Below are 20,862 nucleotides of genomic sequence, written 5' to 3'. Positions count from 1 at the left end.
CTCATGTGCTCTCTCTCAAAAATAAACTTAAAATTTTTTAAAAAATTAAAAAAGAAAAAGCAGAAGAAAGGATCAGTAAGACAGGTCAGAGAAAGTCACCCAATGTGAGCAGGAAAAAAAGAAGGGACTTTAAGGGACTTCTGGAACAGGCCAACATTTGCGTTACAGGCATCTCAGAAAGAGGAGAGAGAAAGGGGCAGAAAACCTATTTGAAGAAATAAGACAGACTAAAGAAATAGGAAGACTGAAAACTCCCAACTTTGGTAAGAAAACAGATATCCAGACCCAGAAAGCCCACAGATTCGAAATATGATAAAGTTAAAGAGACCATCACCAAGATATATTATAATTAAAATGTCAAAGACAGGGAGAGAATCTTAAAAGTAGCAAAAGGAAAACAACCTGTTCTGTACAAGGGAAACCCCATAAGTTCATCAGTGAATTTCTCTGAAGAAATGTTGCAGGACAGAAGACAGTGATACAATATATTCAAAGTGCTGGAAGAAACCACCTAAGCATACTCTACTCAACAAAGTTATCATTGAGACTTGAAGGAGAGAGAGAGTTTTCCAGACAAGCAAAAGTTAAAAAATTCTTTTAAAAGTTCTTCACCACTAAATCAGCATTACAAATGTTGCTAAATGGAATTCTGCCAGCTGAAAAGAGGGTACTAATTAGTAACAAGCATATATCAAAGTCTAAATCTCACAAGAAAAGAAATATATAGCAAAGGCAGTGGGTTAATCACTTATAAAGGTAGTATAAAGATTAAAAGACAAAGGTAGTAAAAATAATTATAAATACAATAATGAGCTGAGGTATACACAAGATAAAAAACTGTAAAATGTGATATCAAAAACAAACATGACTAGGGGAGAGTACAAATGTAAGCTTTAGAATGTGTTGCCAACTTAAAACAGACTGTTATAAATGTAACTTGTTACATGTAAGTCTCAAGGTAATGACCAAGCAAAACCTATAGTAGATACACAAAAAAATAAGAAAGGAATCTATGCACACCACTAACAAAGTCATCAAACCATGAAGGAAGATAGCAAAAGACAAATGGAACAGTGGAACTACAAAACAGCCAAACAACAATTAACAAAGGTACACACCTATCAATAATTACTTTAAATATAAATAGACTAAATTCTCCAATCAAAAGGCAGAGTAACTGAATGGATAAAAAACAAGGCCCATCTATATGCTGCCTATAAGAGACTCACTTTAGATATAAGAGCACACAGAGAATGAAAATGAAGGTATTTCCATGCAAATGGAAACCAAAAGAAAGCTGGGGTAACCATAATTATAGCAGACAAAATATACTTTAAAACAAAGACTGTAAGAAGAGACATTATGTAATGTCATTATGTATTATGTATGTCATTATGTAATAAGGGCATTACATAATGATAAAAGGGTCAATCCAAGAAGATATAACATTTGTAAATATTTATGTACCTAATACAGAAGCACCTAAAAATATAAAGCAAATATTAACAGACATAAAGGAAGAAAAACAGTGCAATAAAATAACAGGAGACTTTAATACCCCACTCACATTAATGGACAGATAATCCAAATAGAAAATCAATAAGGAAACATCAGCTTTAAATGACATGTGAGACTAGATGGCCTTAACAGATATATACAGGATAGTCCATCCAAAAGCAACAGAGTACACCTTTCTTCTCAAGTGCCCATCAACATTCACAAACCAGATCATTTGTTAGGCTACAAAACAGGTAATAAGAAATTTAAGAAGACTGAAAATCCATCAAGCATCTTTTTTCACCATAATGGTATGATACTAGAAATCAACCACAAGGAAACTAAAAAATTCACAAATATGTGGAGACTAACACATGTTACCAAACAACCAACAGGTCAAAAACGAAATCAAAGTGAAATAAAAAATATCTTAAGACAAAGATGAAAGTACAACATACCAAAGCTTATGGGATACAGCAAAAGCATTGCTAAGAGCGAAGTACATAGAAATAAATGCCTTCCTCAGGAAGCACAAAAAAATCTCAAACAGCCTAACTGTACACCTGAAGGAACTAGAAACAAAAAAATAAAAATAAAAACAAAACAAAAACACAAAAAAAGACCCAAAATTAGAAGGGAAAAAAAAAAACGATCAGCACAGAAATAAATGAAAGAGACTAAAAAGACAATAGAAAAGACCAGAAAAAAAAAAAAAAAAAGAGCTGATTCTTTGAAAAGATCGACAAAACTGATAAACCTTTAGCTAGACTCTCCAAGAAAAAATAGAGGACTCAAATAAAATCAGAAATGAAAGTGGAGACACTACTAATATCTTAATACTATAGCATATTATGGACCATAAAAGGTGACTACAAACAATTATACACTAACAAACTGGACAACTTAGGATAAATGGGTACATTCCTAGAAGCATACAACCTACCAAGATTGAATCAGGATGAAATAGAAAATCTGAACAGACCAATTACTGGTAAAGAAATTGAACTAGTAATGTTAAAACTCCCTACAAATAAAAGCCCAGGACCAGACAGCTTCATTGGTGAATTTACCTAATATTCAAAGAAAAATACCAATCCTCAAAGTCTTCCAAAAAAAATAAATAAAAGAGGAACACTTCTGAAGTCATTGTAAGCCCCACATTACCCTGACAGCAAAACCAGATATGGACACCATAAGAAAGGAAAATGACAGACCATTAGCCCTGATGAACACAGATGCAAAATCCTCAAAATATTAGCAAACTGAATCCAGCAATAAATTATAAGGATCATACACCACAATCCAGTAGGATTTATTCCAGGTATGCAAGGATGCTTCAGTACCCACAATTCCATCAACATGATATACCACGTTAACGGAAAGAAGGATATAAATCCTATGATGATCTCAATAGATGCAGAAAAAGCATTTGACAAAAAATAACTTCCATTTATGATAAAAATTCTCTGGGGCAACTCGGTGGCTCAATTGGTTAAGTGTCCAACTCTTGATTTCGGCTCAGGTCATGATCTCAGGGTTGGGAGATCAAGCCCCACGCCAGGCATGGAGACTGCTTAAGATTCTCTCTCTTTCTCCCCTTACCCCCACCCTGGCTCATGCACGCTCTCTCTCAAAAAACAAAAAAGAAGGAAAAACTCTCAAAGTGAGTGCAGAGGAAACATACCTCAACATAATAAAGGCCATGTATGAACAAGCCCACAACTAATATCCTACTCAACTCTAAGATTACATTCTCTGTTGGTGGGAATATAAATCAGTACAGCCACTACGGATAACAGTATGGTGGCTCCTCAAAAAAAAAGAAATGTAACTACTATACGATCCAGCAATTCCACTGCTTTGTATTTATCTGAAGAAAATAAAAACACTAACTCAAAAAGATATATACACTCCCATGTTCAAAGCATCATTATTTATAATAGCCAAGCTATAGAAACAAGTGTCCATTCAGGGATGACTAAAGAAAATGTGGTATTTATATAAAATAGAATATCCAGCCACAAGAAAGAATGAAATCTTGCCAATTGCAACAACATGGATGGACCCTGAAGGCATTATGCTATATTAAATAAGTCAGAAAAAGACAAATACCACAATATGTTACTTCTAGGTGGAATCTAAAAATAAAAAAAAATGAAGTTCATGGATACAGATGGGTGGTTGCCAGAAGCAGGGATGAGGGATGGGTGAAGGGGTGTAGGGAGTCAAAAGGTACCAACTTCCAATTATAAGTAGGTCATAGTAATATAATGTACAGCATGGAGACTATAGCTGACACTATATTACATATTTGAAAGTTGCTAAGAATAAATCTTACAAGTTCGCATAAGAAAAAAATTATATAACAGATGTTGACTTATTGTGATCATTTTGCAATATATATGAATATTGAATAATTACCTTATATACCTGAAACTAATGTTGTGTGCCCATGATACCTCAATAGAAATTTTTAAAAATCCTTATTAGTCACATACATTAAAATTCCCTTGTTCTGGTGTATAGATCTAGGAGTTTTGACAAATGCATAGTCATGTGACTACCCCACAATCAAGACATAAAACAGTTGTTACCCCCCAAAACTCTTTCCTGTTGCCCCTTTGTAGTCAGCCCCTCCTCCAAACCATGGATCTGTTTTCTGTTCTCATAATGTCACCTTTAGTGTATGGAATCCTACATTCTGTAGTCTTCTGAGTCTGATTCCTTTCACATAGCATAATGCATTTTGTGATCCATCAATGTTGAGGTTTCCATCGATAGCTTGTTCCTCTTAACTGCTGAGTAGGATTTCATTGTATGGATGTACCAGTCTGTTCTTTCATTCCCCAACTGAAGCATGTCTGGGATGTTTCTAGTTTCTGACAATTACAAATAAAGCTACCATAAATATTAGCATACGAATTTTGGTGTGAACAAAGTTTTCATTTCACTTGGGAGTGGGATCGCTGGGTCATATTTAAATATATGTGTAACAGAGTAAGAAACAGCCAATTTTTCTCACCAAGTGGGTGAATGATTATAAATTCCTACCAGCATGTAGGAGAATTCCAATTGCTCTGTATCCTCATCGACTTGGTACTATCCATTTTTTGCCTGATTATTTCAGCCTTTCTAAGGGGGGGATGGTTCATGAGAGCTTACTGTGATTTTAAAATTGTGAATCTTCAAGATCAGATTTCACAGCACCATATATTTCTACCTTTAAGTCTGTAATATACAACATTCCTTTTGGAACTAAAACAACAAGCCAAACAATTAAGTAAGTTCACACAGTTACAAATGAAGATGATCTTCTCATTACAGAAGAAATGTTCCTTCTATAAGTTTGCATGTGTATATCTAATATCTACAAATAATAATTCATCAATAATAACAGATTCCCAGGACATCTCACTGGCTCAGTTGATAGAGTATGTGACTTGATGATCTTGGGGTTGTAAATTCAAGCCCCACGTTGGCTGTAGCGATTACTTAAAAAAAATAAAGTCTTAAAAAATAACAGATTCCCAAGTAACGATAGGAAATAACAATCTAATTCATAACTTTCATTAGTGTAAAAAACCATGAATTACTGACAATTAAACATGTGTCATATAGAATTGTATATATACCATATACACAGAGATATAAAAGGGTATTGTGTCAAGTACGCGGATAGTTTAAATTTGATCACAAAAGGAGTATTTACTAATTTAGAAAAAGGATACTTAAAACTATACCAACAACACTACACATTTGCATAAATTAATGAGCTCATTACAAATGTTGGCTGTTCCAAAAAAGATCTCCATTTTTCAAAAATTTGAGTCTTTGTTCTGTTACAGTTTGTACTTTAAATTAACTAAATATATGGTTTAGAATTTTTACCATGTCTTATTTTTACTTTATTGTAGTATTTATGTGTCATCTTCTGCTAAGAATATTATACATTCTTTATCTATTCCCATAAATGGAACAGGAAATTAAATGTCTTCCATGAAAAATAGTTGCTTTACCCATTCAACAACTATTTATTGCATTTCTAGCAAGCGGGGCAGGGCAGGGGGTGTTCTCTTTTAAACAGGGACTTCAGAAGGGGCTCTTAAGTGGCATTTGAGCAAAGAAATGAGAGAAATAACAGCGTAAACCTTGTAAAGAACTGGAAGAAGAGGAAACCAGTAAGAAAAGATAGCAGGTGCAAAGGCCCTGAGGGGAATGTGTGTTTTATAAGATCGATGTGTGTGAGCAAAGCAGAGTGAGCAAGGGGATACTAGAAGGCAATGAAATCGGAAAAAGGGAGCCAGATCATTCAAAGATATGGATTGAATCTGATTCTCCATTAAATGTGAAGCAACTAGAGAGTTTTAAGGAGCAGAGTTACATAGTTTGACTTAAGTTTTAAAAGATCCATACTTTGCTATTTGGAAGACTGTAGCAAGCCAAGGGTGAAGCAGAGAACCCAGTTAACAGCCTGCTACAAAAGTCGAGAGGAGTGAGGACCATGGCTTGGTCAATGCTGGTGACACCTGACATTATGAAAAGTTGTCAATTCAGTATATATTCTGAATGTAGAGGCAATAGGATTGGCTGCTGGGTTACATGCAGAGTGTAAAAACAAAACAAAACAAAACAAAACAGGAGATGACTTGGAAGTTGAAAACTAGCATCAAAACTGTTAAAATTGCTTGGTCTGGAAAACAATGAATAGTTTCATTTCAACAATGATATTTAAGAAACTGCAACACAGTAAACTGTACTGACTAGCTGGCATCCAATTTTTAAAATGCCAAGAATGAAGATAAAAAGCTGAGACTATCCAACAGCTAACTTTTGGAACATTTGCTGCCATCAGACACTACAGGAGAGTCATGGAGAATTCCAGATAAAGATCAAAGTCAGAATACCATTATTTTTCATTTGCCCTTAATGACTCTTGTGTAATATATTGCATATCAGCTATTATAGCAGAGTTTGGCAGATATTTTGCAGATGAATAGATTAACAGATGAACAAGGTGATTGAAGTATAAATAGATGAGGATTAATGCAGTGGAGCATATGAAATGCCATGCAGGAAGAGCTAAAATTCAAAATAGTAAATAATAATTCCAGGGGCGCCTGGGTGGCTCAGTAGGTTGAGCATCCGACTTCAGTTCAGGTCATGATCTCACAGTGTAAGGGTTCGAGCCCCGTGTTGGGCTCCGTGCTAACAGCTCAGAGCCTGAAGCCTGCTTCAGATTCTGTGTCTCCCTCTCTCTCTGCCCCTCCCCTGCTCATGCTCTGTCTCTGTCTCAAAAATAAATTTAAAAAAAAAAACATTAAAAAAATTTTAAAAAGCATAATTCCGGAAGTTTCATATACTCTATCCATTAGCTGAATTCATAAAAATCTGGATAACCTGGAGTTTAGAATAGAAAATTTTCATTTCTGGGGCACCTGGGTGGCTCAGTCAGTTACATGTCTGACATCGGCTTAGGTCTGATCTCACCTGAGTTCAAGCCCCGCATCAGGGACTGCGCTGACAGCTTAGAGCCTAGAGCCTGCTTTGGATTCTGTGTCTCCCTCTCTGTGACCCTCTCCCACTCACACTCTGTCTCTCTCTCTCAAAAATAAACGTTAAAAAAATTTTTTTTTTAAAAAAAGAAAATTTTCATTTCTCTCAGAAAGTGAAGGATACTGTTAAGATTAAAACCATTTGTTATGAAGATAACCTAATGTTTCAAGACTTGGAGTAATGATTTTGAAGAAATTCAACATGGTTTTGAAGGAGTAGACAGACAAGTTACAAATGCCATTGGACAACTTTCCCTTAGATTTCATGATCTCCACCACCTGAGATTCAAGGGTGAGAAGCAGTCAAGTGCTATGCTAACCTGGTCCTTCAGGACTCCACCAGAGACAGGGGACACTGAAAACGCCAAAGGGGAGCCAAGTACCCACCATGCTGTCCATTAGGGTTATTCTCCTGATCTTACATAGTGTTTACAAGCCTTATAGTGTTTAATAAATGCTTACTGAATGAATGAAACTTTCTACCACCATTACCTAGAGAAAACCATAGGATAGTGACTAATACAGAAACTCCTCCATTTTTACAATCCTTTTCCCAAGGCTGGCCCAGTATATTTCCCTAGTTATGATTCTGGGGGTTTGTCAAGGTGACTTGGTGTTATAATCCAAAAACTCCAGCATTAAAAGACAAAAAGAGTAGAAACTATTTTGGAATCTCTTAAGGAAGTTAAAGTACTTCACCATTTAGTGACACTTGAATCATTAAATTGTGCACCTAAAACTAATATTATACTACATTCACTAACTGGAATTTATTTTCTATGTTTGTTTATTCTGAGAAAGAGAACACAAGGAGGGAAGGGTCAGAGAGAGAGAGAGGGAGAGAGAGGGAAAGAGAGAGAGAGAAAGACAGAATCCCAAGCAGGCTCTGTGCTATCAGCACTGAGCCCAATGCAGGGCTGGATCCCACAAACTGTGAGTTCGTGACCTAAGCTGAAATCAAGAGTCAGATGCTTAACAGACTGAGCCACCCAGGTGCCCCAACTAACTGGAATTTAAATTTTAAAAAAAGTTAAAAAGAAAAGAAAAAACATTTAGTAACAATTTATTAGTAGGATCTCACTGGTAATGTAGGTTTCGTCCCCCCCCCCCACCCCGCCCAATACAACAAACAGTATAGACCAACTACACCTAAACACCTTTGAAATACTAAGACCCTCTCAACTTTGAGGATTCACCAAGGGTTGAATGAGGTTTTAAAAATTCCTCTATTTCCATAGATGGCCTTCAAGAAAGAGAAATGGTATGTTAAATCAAAATTGGGGAACACAGTGATATGGTAAAAGAATTCACGGGCCGTTCTTCAATCCCAATTCATCGACAGGCCATCCCTCCACTCCCCGTGATTAAAGCGCAGTGTTGATCACTCCCATCTCTGGAGCCGAGATAATCGAAGGACAAATGGGTGACCAAAAATATCCCATTAATATGGCTATTCAGCCACATCACCGTATTCATTTCAAATTGAGAACCATAACTCTACTTAATAGCACAAAGCCCTACATGTATTTGCATCTTATGAGCCATCAGTCAGGAGACTGAAGCAGCTGGCTAAATCATCTCGCCCTTATTTAATTTACCATTCTCCTCTCACATTCGTTCTGCTGCAGAAATGGCATTGCGGTTCGCTTTCAATAACTCCCTGACAACTCAGAAGCAGGAAGAATAAATTTTCTTTGCTGATTCCCTGCATTCTATGAAGAAAGAGAAGCAGTAATCATGATACCATTAAATTGATGCAAAACTACCTTATTTTCTTTCTTCTACTATTTTTACAGTAAGATCAATGTTGACTAAAAGTACACTGTGTAGTTTTTCTCTTGTTTAAAGATTCTTTTGCCCTATTTGTTTCTATGTGTTTTAGAAACAGACACCCTCACATAAACACTGCCCCTTAGGGAACAACTGTCAAATGCAGACTTAAAACACTATTAAGAAAAATCTGAATATAAATGATGTAAAAACTTTGAGACTGTATCTGGAAAGACTTACTGTGTTTGCCATAGAAATATGATTAACTTGCACCATCAGAGTGCTCCTTTTGCTGAGAAAGGACAAGAGAACTCAGATCAGGAAGCTCCCATAAGCCACTACAAAGTTTTGTTTTGTTAACTTTTTGAGATGGGAGTTTGAGGAGGTAAGCCTCTCCAGTTAATTCCTATATGGGTCTCAGTGCAGTCTAGACTAGCACTGTCCAACAGAAATAAAATGCGAGCACAAGTGTGATTTTAAATTCCCTAGTTGCCATGTTAACAAAAAGCAAACACAGGGGCACCTGGGTGGCTCAGTCGATTAAACATCCAACTTCAGCTCAGGTCATGATCTCATGGTTCACAGGTGCGAGCCCCGTGCCCAGCCCTGTGCTGACAGCTCAGAGCCTGGCAGCCTGCTTCAGATTCTGTGTCTCCCTCTTTCTCTGCCCCTTCCCTGTTTGCACTCTGTCTCTCAACAAAAAACAAAAAAGTAAACACGGGTCAAATTTTAATGTTTTCTTTAAGCCAATGTACCCAAAATATTTTAACAAGTATTCCACATACAAAAATTAGTAATATACTTTTTTATATACTGTTACTTTTTCTATATTAAGTCTTTGAAATCCAATGTGTATTTTATACTAGCAAGCACATCTCAGCTTGAACTGGCCATATGTTGAGTGCTCAAAGCCACATGCTATGTATGAGTGGCTCTTGCACCAGACAGCGTAAATGCTAGAGCAGGTCCTAGAGAGAATCTGGAATTGATCAATGCATAGTCAATGGGTTTTGAGTGGTAATCACAGTCACTCTGTTACGAGGTGACTGGAAGAGAAAGAATTGAAGAGACTCATATAGTCCTTGGTCTCGAAGTACCCAAGATTCTGTAAGTTCTTAGAATAACTAGAACTTCACTCTCCTCTTATCATTAGAGCCCCAGGCATTTCACTGGTTACCTCAATGTGCAAAGGGCTCAGAAGTTAGTCACATTTGTGAAAAATACTTATTGGTTGTCCTCCTACTCGGACATCTTACTTTCTTGACATCTTGTATTCTCTATCATCTGTTAGTTGTTGCTATACCCAACTGATGAAACTCAAGTTTACATTTAAATCAGAACTCCAGCTCTCATCTTGAAATGCAATCATAAGCTATAGCTTAAGGTACCTCAGAGAACTCTTCCACCTACTGAAAAGCTCTATAACAAATATGCTGTTAGACACTTTGTGAACACTGTCTCCAGCCCACTGAGGGCAGGAATTATTACCCTCACTACAGTAAAACAATGCTAGAAAGAGAACAGCCTGCTCAAGGTCACAGGACCAGTCCACAACCTTCTACAGCCCTTCTTTGTCTTGGTTTAATAATCACAATCAATGTCCTGTATTCCTAAATTGCCCACCCCAATGCAAGAATCTTCATATAGGCTGAATTCTGAACATCAATTCCCACTTTATTCCTCTGGGAACAGAAACCAGCAAGAAAATAAGAACCATCTGTCACTACTGAGCTTGTGAGAAGCAGAGGAAAAACTTTTCTCCATCCAAAGTCCAAGATAAAGAAATTCACTGAGTACCACCCACACTACACAATCCTCCCACCCAGGTGTCCATTTATATGCTCAACAGTCATTGTAATTGCAAATTTGAGGTCACCCCTGATAATAAGGCCCTCCTCTTCCATTCTCAGGGCACTCTGGTCCCCAAAGTCATTAGTGCAAACTTGATCCAATTGCTTTTGATTCTGTCTGCACACAGATTTCTCTGTAGGGACCGCTGCTATTCCAAGCTTCTGCTCCCTTTGCTTAGATGGTTGCTAAGGAGAAGAGACTGCTGCCTTTGTAATTACTACCTGAAATTCCTCTGTAATCTCAACCAGTACTTTTCTTAACATCAAGCGCCCCGCACTGATCAACAGGGTAACCTCTGCTTTTGGCATTCCTGATCAAGTCTCAGGGGCTTCCAATTGAGGTCATAAACAATTGATGCCCTCTACTGCGAATGCAAACCAGTTACTTCAGGGACCTCCAAGCTTTGAGGACCCCTCCCTGGATAACTGTGGGTTTGGGCAGAGAAGCAGTAGTTTAGAGGTTCCAAAACCAGACTTCAAACAGAAAACCAAAACCAAAAACAAATAAACAAAAACCAAGCATTTCCCCCTTTACCACATCTCTCCATTTCAACTGCTTCTGGGAAGACAGGCACTCCACAGTGATGTCTGTATGAAAAGGGTTTTCTGCATTGGAAAATTTTTCAGGCTGACTTACCTCTGAAATCTTTTTTCCAAAGCAGTCAGCCCCCCCCCCAAGTAGAGCCAGGCCCCACAGTCAAGCAAGATGGGTCCCAAATCAAGTTGTCCTAAGACTCTGCTCCTCTAAGGATGCCCACGGACCAGCAGCATCAGCACCATCTGGAAGCTTTATGAAAAGCATGATCCGTATTCTAACAGTGCCAGGTGATTCGTATCCATGTTAAAGTGTGAGAAGCCCAGTCCAAGACACCACTGAAAAGAATCTGATTTCTGATTTTATAAATAACTGGACAGTTGATACAAATTGCAAGTACCCACTGAATTCTCATTAGGCTAGGAATTGTTGGGTTTTGTTTTCAACCTATTTTTCGAACCTAAAACTGAACTGAAAATAAAACAGCTCCCAGAGAGAAACCCAACTTTTTTCCTGTGGTCCTAGGATCCTGCCATCCCTTGAAAGTCAAAGTTTACACTCCATATGTGCACAGAGAGACACCAACAAGTAAAATATTTTTCCTAATGAACTTGAGGACAACGCATGGAATAACTGCCAAACAAGCCAGCAAACGTAGTCTCATAATTCGCAAGCCTTTGACACATTTTCCTTCTACGAACACTGCAAATTCCATTAGGATGACTTGGGAGATTCAGTTTTTTGAAACAATGATGGATTTGAATGGAAGGAAATGGTAAAACATGTAGATTTTAAGGTATGCAAAACCATGTTTTACAGAAAAATGTAGCTAAACCCTCCTGAGTTCACCCTTCAGTGGTTTTGCAGTAGGGGTACATTTATAATGTATATTTTGATAAGAATGCCTATATGGTATTGAGACAAGTGATTTTGGAGTCCTTTTATCAAACATTTTATCATGATCAACACCCTTCACCTTGTTGTTCCAGCAGACGAGTAAAAATCATTTTTTCTAATGTGAAAATTTACATTTTACTTCACAATCCTACTAAAGGCAGTTATGTCTTCACTTATCTGTTTAAAAACACAAAGAAATACCAAGTTAAAAATGAACGTACATAAGAGTAATATAAAACTTTTTTTTAAAAAAATTCATGCTTAAGGATACTTTTTCCACACTTTACAGAACAAATATAATTTTGCTTTTGAAAATTTTAGTATTCTGATTAAAGGTCTATGTCAGCAAAAACCCAGGACATAGATGAAAAGAAGCCACATTATTTAAGAAATCATCAAGAACCCCAGCAACCAAATGGCCAAATACTATCTCAAAGTTACCAAGTTTTCAGAAAACCAAACTCCCAAAAATCACAATATATTTTCATCTCTTGTCTAGTAGGTATTCCTTATGATCCTAGAATTCTGTTTTTTCCTTGATAGATGCCTCTCATTCTTGAAAAAACAAAAAAAGACATTCTCCATTCCTTTTTGTTTAAGAAAAAAAATTGCACAAGGCCAAAAATTCCAAACATATTCTGGTTCTACTTTCTCTTTGGTCTCTTGAGCTTCCTGTTGAAAACCACCACCTCCTTTCCAGCGGCTGCCATTTTATCACCCTGGATAAACTAAGTGGAAAGTACCTCATGTTATGGCTGCTATGAGCAGGTCAACTGGCCCCCCACCCTTCCTTTCTCTCTCCATGGGGGAGAGGAAACAGAATGATGGGCCGTGGGGCCCTTCAGATCTACCAAGCTGGCCTCAGTGAGCAGCATCATGAAGGGTGTCCAGAGTGTGAACTCCACAAAGATGGGGACCACACCTGAGGAATCCCTGGCATGGCCACTCAAGCCCTGTTTATGGAACTTCCCAGCCCCTCCCCTGGTGGTGTCTCCTACAACTCTGCTCTACCATGGCCTAGGCAAGAGCACTATCTCCTTCCCAGCCCAAGTGTTCAAGATGAGCCAAGGTTGGCAGAGTGGCAAAGCCATGGCAGCACCTTTGCTGCTGCTCCTAAGTCAGATGTTGGTAACTCAGAGCCTCCATAGTGTGTGATGCAGCAAGCCAATAGAGCCAACCTTCCTTAAGAAGGTGAGGAATTTGGTTGCATGAATCCTTTTGCTACAAACAAAAACCCAAAAGCTCAGCTGCAATACACTGAATTACAAAAGTGAGAAAAGCAGCTCAAACGTAAATGCTCTGGTAAGATCTTCAGATCCTGTAGAAACCGTATGCCAGGGCACAGCAAGGGCAAGAGTGCATATCAGGGAAGCACTTAAGGGCAGCAGTGCTGGAAAAGGGCAGAGCAGACTGAGGTGAGAAGGAGACCCAGGACCACGAAAGGGGCAGAGTGGCAGGGCTTCTCAGAGCCAACAAAAATCCAGAGCTGTGGCCTACAGCAGGAACACGGAAGTAAGTCTGGATGCAGCTGCTTGGGCCACATGTATATACCATTGTCCTAATAGACCATAGTCATCTGTCCTCCCAAGAGACTCTAGACCCCTGAACTCTGAATTCCAATCAAGCAGCAGCATCGTCCTGCTTCTCCCCATCCCCTCCCCAGTCTGTTCTTTACCCAGAAGGCATAACCATTCTTTAATACTTAAATGTGATCATGTCCTTTCTCTGCTCAGAATTCTCCAATGGATTCCCAATATAATCTGAATACAACTCAAAGTCCCTGCGTACCCTATTTACCTCACTTCCTACCCCTCTGCCCCTTTGATTATCCCACTCCATCCAAAATGGCTTCCACACTCTTCCTCAACCCCCCTCATACGCTGCTGTGTAGGGTCCTCACGCTTGCTAGTCCCTCTGCCTAGGATATCCACATGGCTCCTAAACTTCATTCAGGTCTCTGGTCAAATGTCACCTTCAGGAAGGCCTCCTCTACAAACCTATCCAAAATGGCAGTCTCACCTCTGTCATGCTTTACCCCCTCGCCCCCAGCACCCACCCATCTTGTACTCACTCACAGCTGCCTCCTCCAAGTGCTTATGATTCTTTGCCTAAAACCTTTCTTTGGCCAAGAGCTGTGTTCATCTTTGCACAGACAGGCAGGCCAAAAATGCCTTTGGGGACAGCCCTCAGCCAGAGACAAGTGGCGGTTAGCGGGTAAATACCCAACCTCCAAGTCCTTCTATGGGACAATTCCAAGGCCTGTTCTTCACGGTCTTCCAGAGGTCTGCTGTGGGATTGTGTCCCAGTTGCCCACAGAGATAACCAATCTGATAACACACCCTTTATTGAATCCCTTCATTTCTTTGTCTCACCTCCTCACTCTCCTGCCAGAATTTCCTGGGATCGCTTTTCCAATAAATGACTTGCACTCAAATGTATTGTCACAGGATTAGCCTTGGAGGGAACTCAAATTCAAGATCCCACCCATCCCCTCCTGCTAGCACAGTGCCCAGCACATAATAGGTGCTTCGTAAATATTTATGGAATGAATGAACTGCCATGGCTAACTTTTACCTTGATGATGCTGCTGATCAGGAAGCATCCTGTGTCCCATCTAAAAAGCTGGTTTTATATACAGATGATTAGCCCTTGTTTCAGCCAGAACATTGACTCTGAGAACGGCATAGGATCCACATAGCTTCCTTTTGAACACCATTGCCATTTATGACAGCCATTCCTCTGAACAGGTCCACCATCTAGAAAGATGTTCTTTCTCCAAAGTTAATGGATATGGCAACTCTCAAACCCTAAACTATAGTGTGTAAAAAGCAGCAGATTAGCACTGAAAGTCAGTCTTAAATGCCCTCCAGATGCAAAATCCTTACACCTCTGTGAGCCCTGGAAGCTCTGAAGTCAAGAACCGGGGCTAGTTCTTAGGATCAGGACCAGCTGCATAATTTGCAGGACCCACTGCCAAAGGAAAGCATGATGCCCTTTGTTAGTAGGAATTTCAAGATGGTGACAAGAGAGTGTTAAACCAAACACAGAGCCTGAGTCTGGGCTCTGTCTAACTGCACAGGTCCTATGCCCATGAAGTTGGCCCTACCAAGAACTCATCAAAGATAAACTATCAGACACCCCCTAACACTGCTCCCTTGGCAGTGATGATTCTCAAAGAAAAGAGAAACAGCAGCAGCTTGTTTTAGGTTAAGCCACCACAAGACTACATAACTTATTGTAGCAGAGAGGCCTGGGGGCACCTCTTAAAGCAGTTCAGTTCACATCACCTTCAAGACTTTACAAACACCCAAGGAATCAATCATGGCGCACAGCTCCCCACCACCTGCTCCATGATTCAAACTGCTGACAACTCCAGTGTTGCAATTACCCTGTTGGGTCCCATAGTTTAAATGCACAATATATAACTAAAGAGAAAAAGAACCTTCTTTTAGATGCCAGAGGATGCAAAAGACCTCAGAATCTAGTTCAAGAAATCCATTCAGGTTCATCACTCGGGGGTCTGATGGGCACATAGCTAACAGGTCAGAAGAGTTTGGTAGAAAAATTAAAGGGGTTTAAACAGCCTGCTAGTACCATACCTAAGCTCCAGGGATGTGTCTATTTGAGAGAAAATACAGATTGAGGTGATGCTGGGACACAGCCATGATTAGGGCAGACCTGTAGAAATACGTCCAAGGTAGAAAAATGGTGTAACAGCACCTTGGCCTAGGAGATGCTTAATACATCTTAGGGGAGGAAGAGAAGCAGTCCCCTAATGTGCACTGTAGATCACCAAAAGAAGGACCCAGGATATGCTGCCAAACACAAATGACCACAGGACCCTTGATGGGCCAGGAAACTAACTAACTGATAGGGCTCAACAGGATAAACTGAGAAATGGTGACTTAGAGCCAATTAACCCACAAACCCTATTTCCTAATATGCCAGGTGGCTTGTTTTACTACACAAAATCATTTCTAAAGTTTGCTTTCAATCCTGCCTGTACAAAATGCAAAAGAAATGATGGTCTCCATTTGAAATGTTAGCATTTAAGCAGAATTTCATTCCATGAACAATTGCTGAGTTACTTTCTATGGGGTATACGATATTATGATCTCATGCTGGGGACTTCTGGAACCATAAAGAAGCACTTTAAAGTGTATCAAGGAGCTATGGGGTAAGTAGACATTTCAGGATTAAAATTCTCTTGTTCTATAGAGATTATGTGACTTTGTATAGTCAACAATAACCTTTGTGTACTTCAGCGTCCTTTTACTGTAAAAGGAGAGAATACCCACGTCCCAGGGGTATTTGTGAGGGAGAAATCAGGATGATCAATGTTCTCAAATGTCTTATGTTCAAACAAAACTCAAGATGTCCCCCAGAAACCAGGGTCTCATCTGCAAGCTCTGTGCTCAGGCCCACATCCTTGTAGCTAATTTTGACTCCTCTTTGACACCTGATATCCAGTCTGTCACAAATCCAGATGGCTCTTCATTCAAAATATCCCAAATCTGATCACTCCTCACCAACCCTAGCCCACCTTAGTCTTGGTTCTAGGTGTGCTCACCTCCCTCCTGGACTTTTGCGAATTTCCTCCCCTGTTTCCCCCTCCTGGCTGTGTCCCTAATCCATTTATTCTCATCATAGCAACCAGAAAAGTCTTGTTAAGATGAAAGAACTGGGGCGCCTGGGTGGTTCAGTCAGTTAAGCATCCAACTCCTGATTTTGGCTCAGGTCATGATCTCACAGTTCGTGGGTTCGAGCCCCACATCAGGCTCTGTGCTATCAGCATGGACCCTGCTTGGGATGCCCTCTCTCTGTCCCTCCCCTGCTCCCTCTCTCCCAAAAATAAATAAGCTTTCAAAAATAAGTAAAACAAAAGAACTCTTCCAAATAACTAAGTTCCTTACTTTGGTCTAAAGCATTGGTTCTCAACTCAGGTGTGACTTTGCACCACAGAGGACATTTGACAACGTCTGGAGACCTTTTTAGTTATCACCCTTGGAGGGCGGGGGTACGCCACTAGAATCTAACAGGTTGAGTCCAGGGATGCTGTTGAACAGTCTGCAGTGCACAGGACAGCACCCACAAAGAATTATCCAGCTCAGAATGTCAGTAGTGAAGTGGACAAACAGGGCACTGAAGTGGTCTCAATTCCCTCCACCTGCACCAATACAGGTAGTCCCCTTCCCCCACACCCCCTACCACAGAGCTGTATCCTTGCCATTCCTGCACTAGATGAGCCACTCCCACACACAGCCACTGTTCCCTCTGCCTAGAATGTTCTTCCTATAGATATCCTCAGGGCTCATTATTCTACTGCCTTCAGGCCTCCGCCAATCATCTTGTTTTAATTTGCAGCTCCCCTCACTCCCGCTCAGCACTGTCCTCCCCCTCTTCTCCACAGCACATACTATCCAGCACACCTGTCATTGTACTTCGGAGTTTTTTCTGCCACCTTCTACCTCCTGGAGTGCAAGCTTCTTGAAGGTGGGAACTTTTGACTGATTTATCCATATTAGGTACTTGGCACATAGTAGGCACTCAAATATTTGCTGAAATGAATAACTGGATGTATGGATATTACCCAGTAGAGGTACTGCATCTTGGCTGAGAGATAGCTTCTAGTCTGAGTGGGGAAAAGTATGTATTTAGATTTATTACCAAGGCTGTATTCATAACCCATTTTGTATGAAAACAGAGCTTTAATAATAATTCCCAAATGGACTCCCTAATGCTATCATGACAAAGGCACGGAAGGTGGGACGCCTGGGTGGCTCAGTCGGTTAAGCAGCCGACTTCGGCTCAGGTCATGATCTCGCGGTCCGTGAGTTCAAGCCCCGCGTCGGGCTCTGTGCTGACAGCTCAGAGCCTGGAGCCTGTTTCAGATTCTGTGTCTCCCTCTCTCTGACCCTCCCCTGTTCATGCTCTGTCTCTCCCTGTCTCAAAAATAAATAAAACATTAAAAAAAAAATTAAAAAAAAAAAGGCACGGAAGGTAATAAAGGGAGCCTAGCTCATCCACCTTGAAACTTCCTTCAGTCACAATAGACAGATATGAAGGATTAAATTGCTAGTTGGGGTCTATGGCAACTGTAGTTCTCCAAATTAAACATCAGTGCATGTTGTTGGAAAAATACAATTACATTTATGGAAGATAAAGGGACCGAAAATTTATACATCAGGACAGTTCCAGAAATCCCAGCCTGAACAATGTTTTTATGTTCAGTATACTATCTCCAATCAGTAACATTCCAAGATTCCATGAAATACTTACCAAATACAGCAAGGCATTACACACGGGGCCAAACAGAATCGAGCACACACAGTCCTTGCCCTCAGAGGGTCTCCAGTCTGGAATGGAAGTTAAGACAGTTGTGTTGTTGGACTGAAGCACACCATGACCACAGTAGGCTGCTACTTTGGGCATTATTAGAGAAACACAAAATGTAATGGGGTCCTCCAGAGAGGGGGTGGGCGGGAAGCAAGGAACGTGTGGAGTGGAAGGTGGCCCTGATGTTTCCTGGAGGGTGAGCACACCCACACAGGCATGCCTGTGTCTTTGAAGTGGCAAGTTTCCCATTTGGTGGGAACACAGGCCACCTGTAAGGAAGTGGCAGGAAGTGAAGGGTCACTGAGGCCAGAGCACAGAAGGCTGAAGACCTGGGGGCAAGTGGCTCCCGTCCACTTTGAAAGGACCAGCAGATGGCTAAAACAGCAAGCTCAGAGGCAGCTGTGATGGCTTCATTTCCTGGGTTTCCCTGTACCTTCCCAGGAGGCAGCCTAGCTGGAGGGGAAGGAACTGACCTACATACGTGGGTTGGTAAAGGAAGCTGAAGATAACTAAATACTCCTAGCTGGACGTAGAAGGAACCTGGCAGAGAGAAAAGACAGCGGATCTGTGCAAAGAGGGCCTGGACCATCCCACAGAAAGCGGGAGAGAAGCAGCTATTAAACCACCCAAGTCTTCCCACACCCAGGAGGCACAAATAGGAAGGGGAGAAAGTGAGTTCAAATGACACCATGACCTCGGGGACTATTCAAGCCATTTTATAAAATTACAATGTCCAACGTTTTTATTCGGTTTATCAGTTGGTTTCAGAGAAGTAGAATCAAAGGTGTGGGATTATTTTCCACAGATGTTAGAACAGTCCCTTCCCGAACAGAGCCTCACCCCAATCAAAACTTCTAAAAACCAAATGGAAGTTCCTAGATTGTGTTGGCAGAGGCTAAGCTCTCATTAACAGAGTAATCAAGAATGGGTTAGAACAAATACTATTTTTTTTAAACTTTCTTTTGACCCATCTATTACTGGATATGTAAAATACGAAGTCTGAAGCCAAAACAATATGAAATGGCTTTAAGATCTGTTAAATCGGATTTCTAAAAAGAAGTACTCATAGTGAAGGGATGAGAAGGGCCCATCCATCACCCTGTGCGAACATTCATTTATTTGACAGATATTTACTGAACCTCTGGTGGGGGTCAGGCTGAGCTATCAAGATCCTAAGGCCACTTCACTGAACAAAATCTGCCCCCAGGGTGGCACATACGTTCTAGAGAAGGGAGAGAAAGTAAACACTAAACCCAATAAATAGTTAAATTATGCAATCTGAAAAATGCAAAGCGCTATGAAAGAAAGAAAGGTAGAGAACAGGATGGAGGTTAATAAGAAGGTACATAGGGGTGCCTCGGTGGCTTAGTCGGTTAAGTCTCCGACTTTAGCTCAGGTCATGATCTCATGGACCTTCAGTTTGAGCCCCACTTCAGGCTCTGTGCTGTCAGCTCGGAGCCTGGAGCCTGCTTCGGATTCTGTGTCTCCCTCTCTCTCTGCCCCTCCCCCGCTCATGCTCTCTCTCAAAAATAAACATTAAAAAATAACTTAAGAAAAAATAAGAAGGTACGTAGACTTGAAGGAGGTGAAGGAATTAGCGAAGGAGATGAGAGGGGAAGGAAGCCCATTAGTGACAGAGTAGCAGCCAACACAAAGACCCTCCAATGAGGGCATGCCTGTGTGTTCAAGGAACAGCCTGGAGGCCAGTGTGGCTGAGCTGAGGGTGCTAGGGATGAGGTAATGGTGATGACAAGAGGTCAGACCATGCAGGCCCATGGTCAAGATCCTGACTTGTACTAGGAATAAGAGGAAGACTCACTGGAGGATGCTAGGAAGAGGGGGACTGGGTCTGACATATACTTAACAGGTCACTCTGGCTAAGGTGAGAACAGATCAGCAGGAGTGGGGATGCAGGAAGTGAGCCTGGAAGAAGAGAGGCCAGTCATCCAGGTGAAGGAGAATAAGGCCCAGACCAGGGTGACAGCAATGGAAATGGTATTCAAAAAAAAAAAAAAAAGGTACATTTGGAAGGTAAAGCAGACAGCATTCAACAACATACAACGTACTACATGTGGATTAGAGAAAGGAAGGAGTGAAGGATGATTCTAGGAGCAAGACTGAGTAACACGCCCTTGTTAAATTTCAGTATAAATACCCCCAAAATCTCTTGACAAGGTTGCCATTCAAACTCTAGGTTTCCATTTAGCACCTGCTATTTATTTAATAAGGGATTCCAGTCCAGGAAGTGTGTAGTCACAGAAGCAAAGTATTTATGGTCAGCAAGTTTCACCTACATATGGCTCTGTTCCAACAGAAAAACGAGAGTGGTCTGTACTAGAGTAAGCATTACATAAAATAACACATGTGACCACCAAGGTACTGTTTCTGCTAATAAAGGCAAGCACATACAAGCATGTGTCATGTG

General features: G+C 40.4%; 1 protein-coding gene across 8 annotated transcripts in view; it reads right to left on the bottom strand.

Moving 5' to 3' along the window:
- The window catches only part of PLCB4 (phospholipase C beta 4), a 388,300-nt gene that overhangs the window by 270,603 nt on the left and 96,835 nt on the right, over nucleotides 1-20,862 (bottom strand). For 6 of the 8 annotated variants that reach the window (XM_042931605.1, XM_042931606.1, XM_042931609.1 and 3 more), the window contains exon 2: nucleotides 18,381-18,457. The exons of 1 other annotated variant lie outside the window; for it this stretch is intronic. The gene's annotated coding sequence lies outside the window, so the exon portion shown is untranslated. Of the gene's footprint in view, nucleotides 1-4,174; nucleotides 4,377-18,380; nucleotides 18,458-20,862 lie in introns of all 8 variants that reach the window. One more of the 8 variants, XM_042931603.1, reaches the window with a different exon arrangement.

The sequence above is a fragment of the Panthera leo genome, chromosome A3 (genome assembly GCF_018350215.1).
Source record: "Panthera leo isolate Ple1 chromosome A3, P.leo_Ple1_pat1.1, whole genome shotgun sequence".
Lineage (NCBI taxonomy): Eukaryota > Metazoa > Chordata > Mammalia > Carnivora > Felidae > Panthera > Panthera leo.
This window is presented reverse-complemented; position numbering and strand designations above follow the sequence as displayed.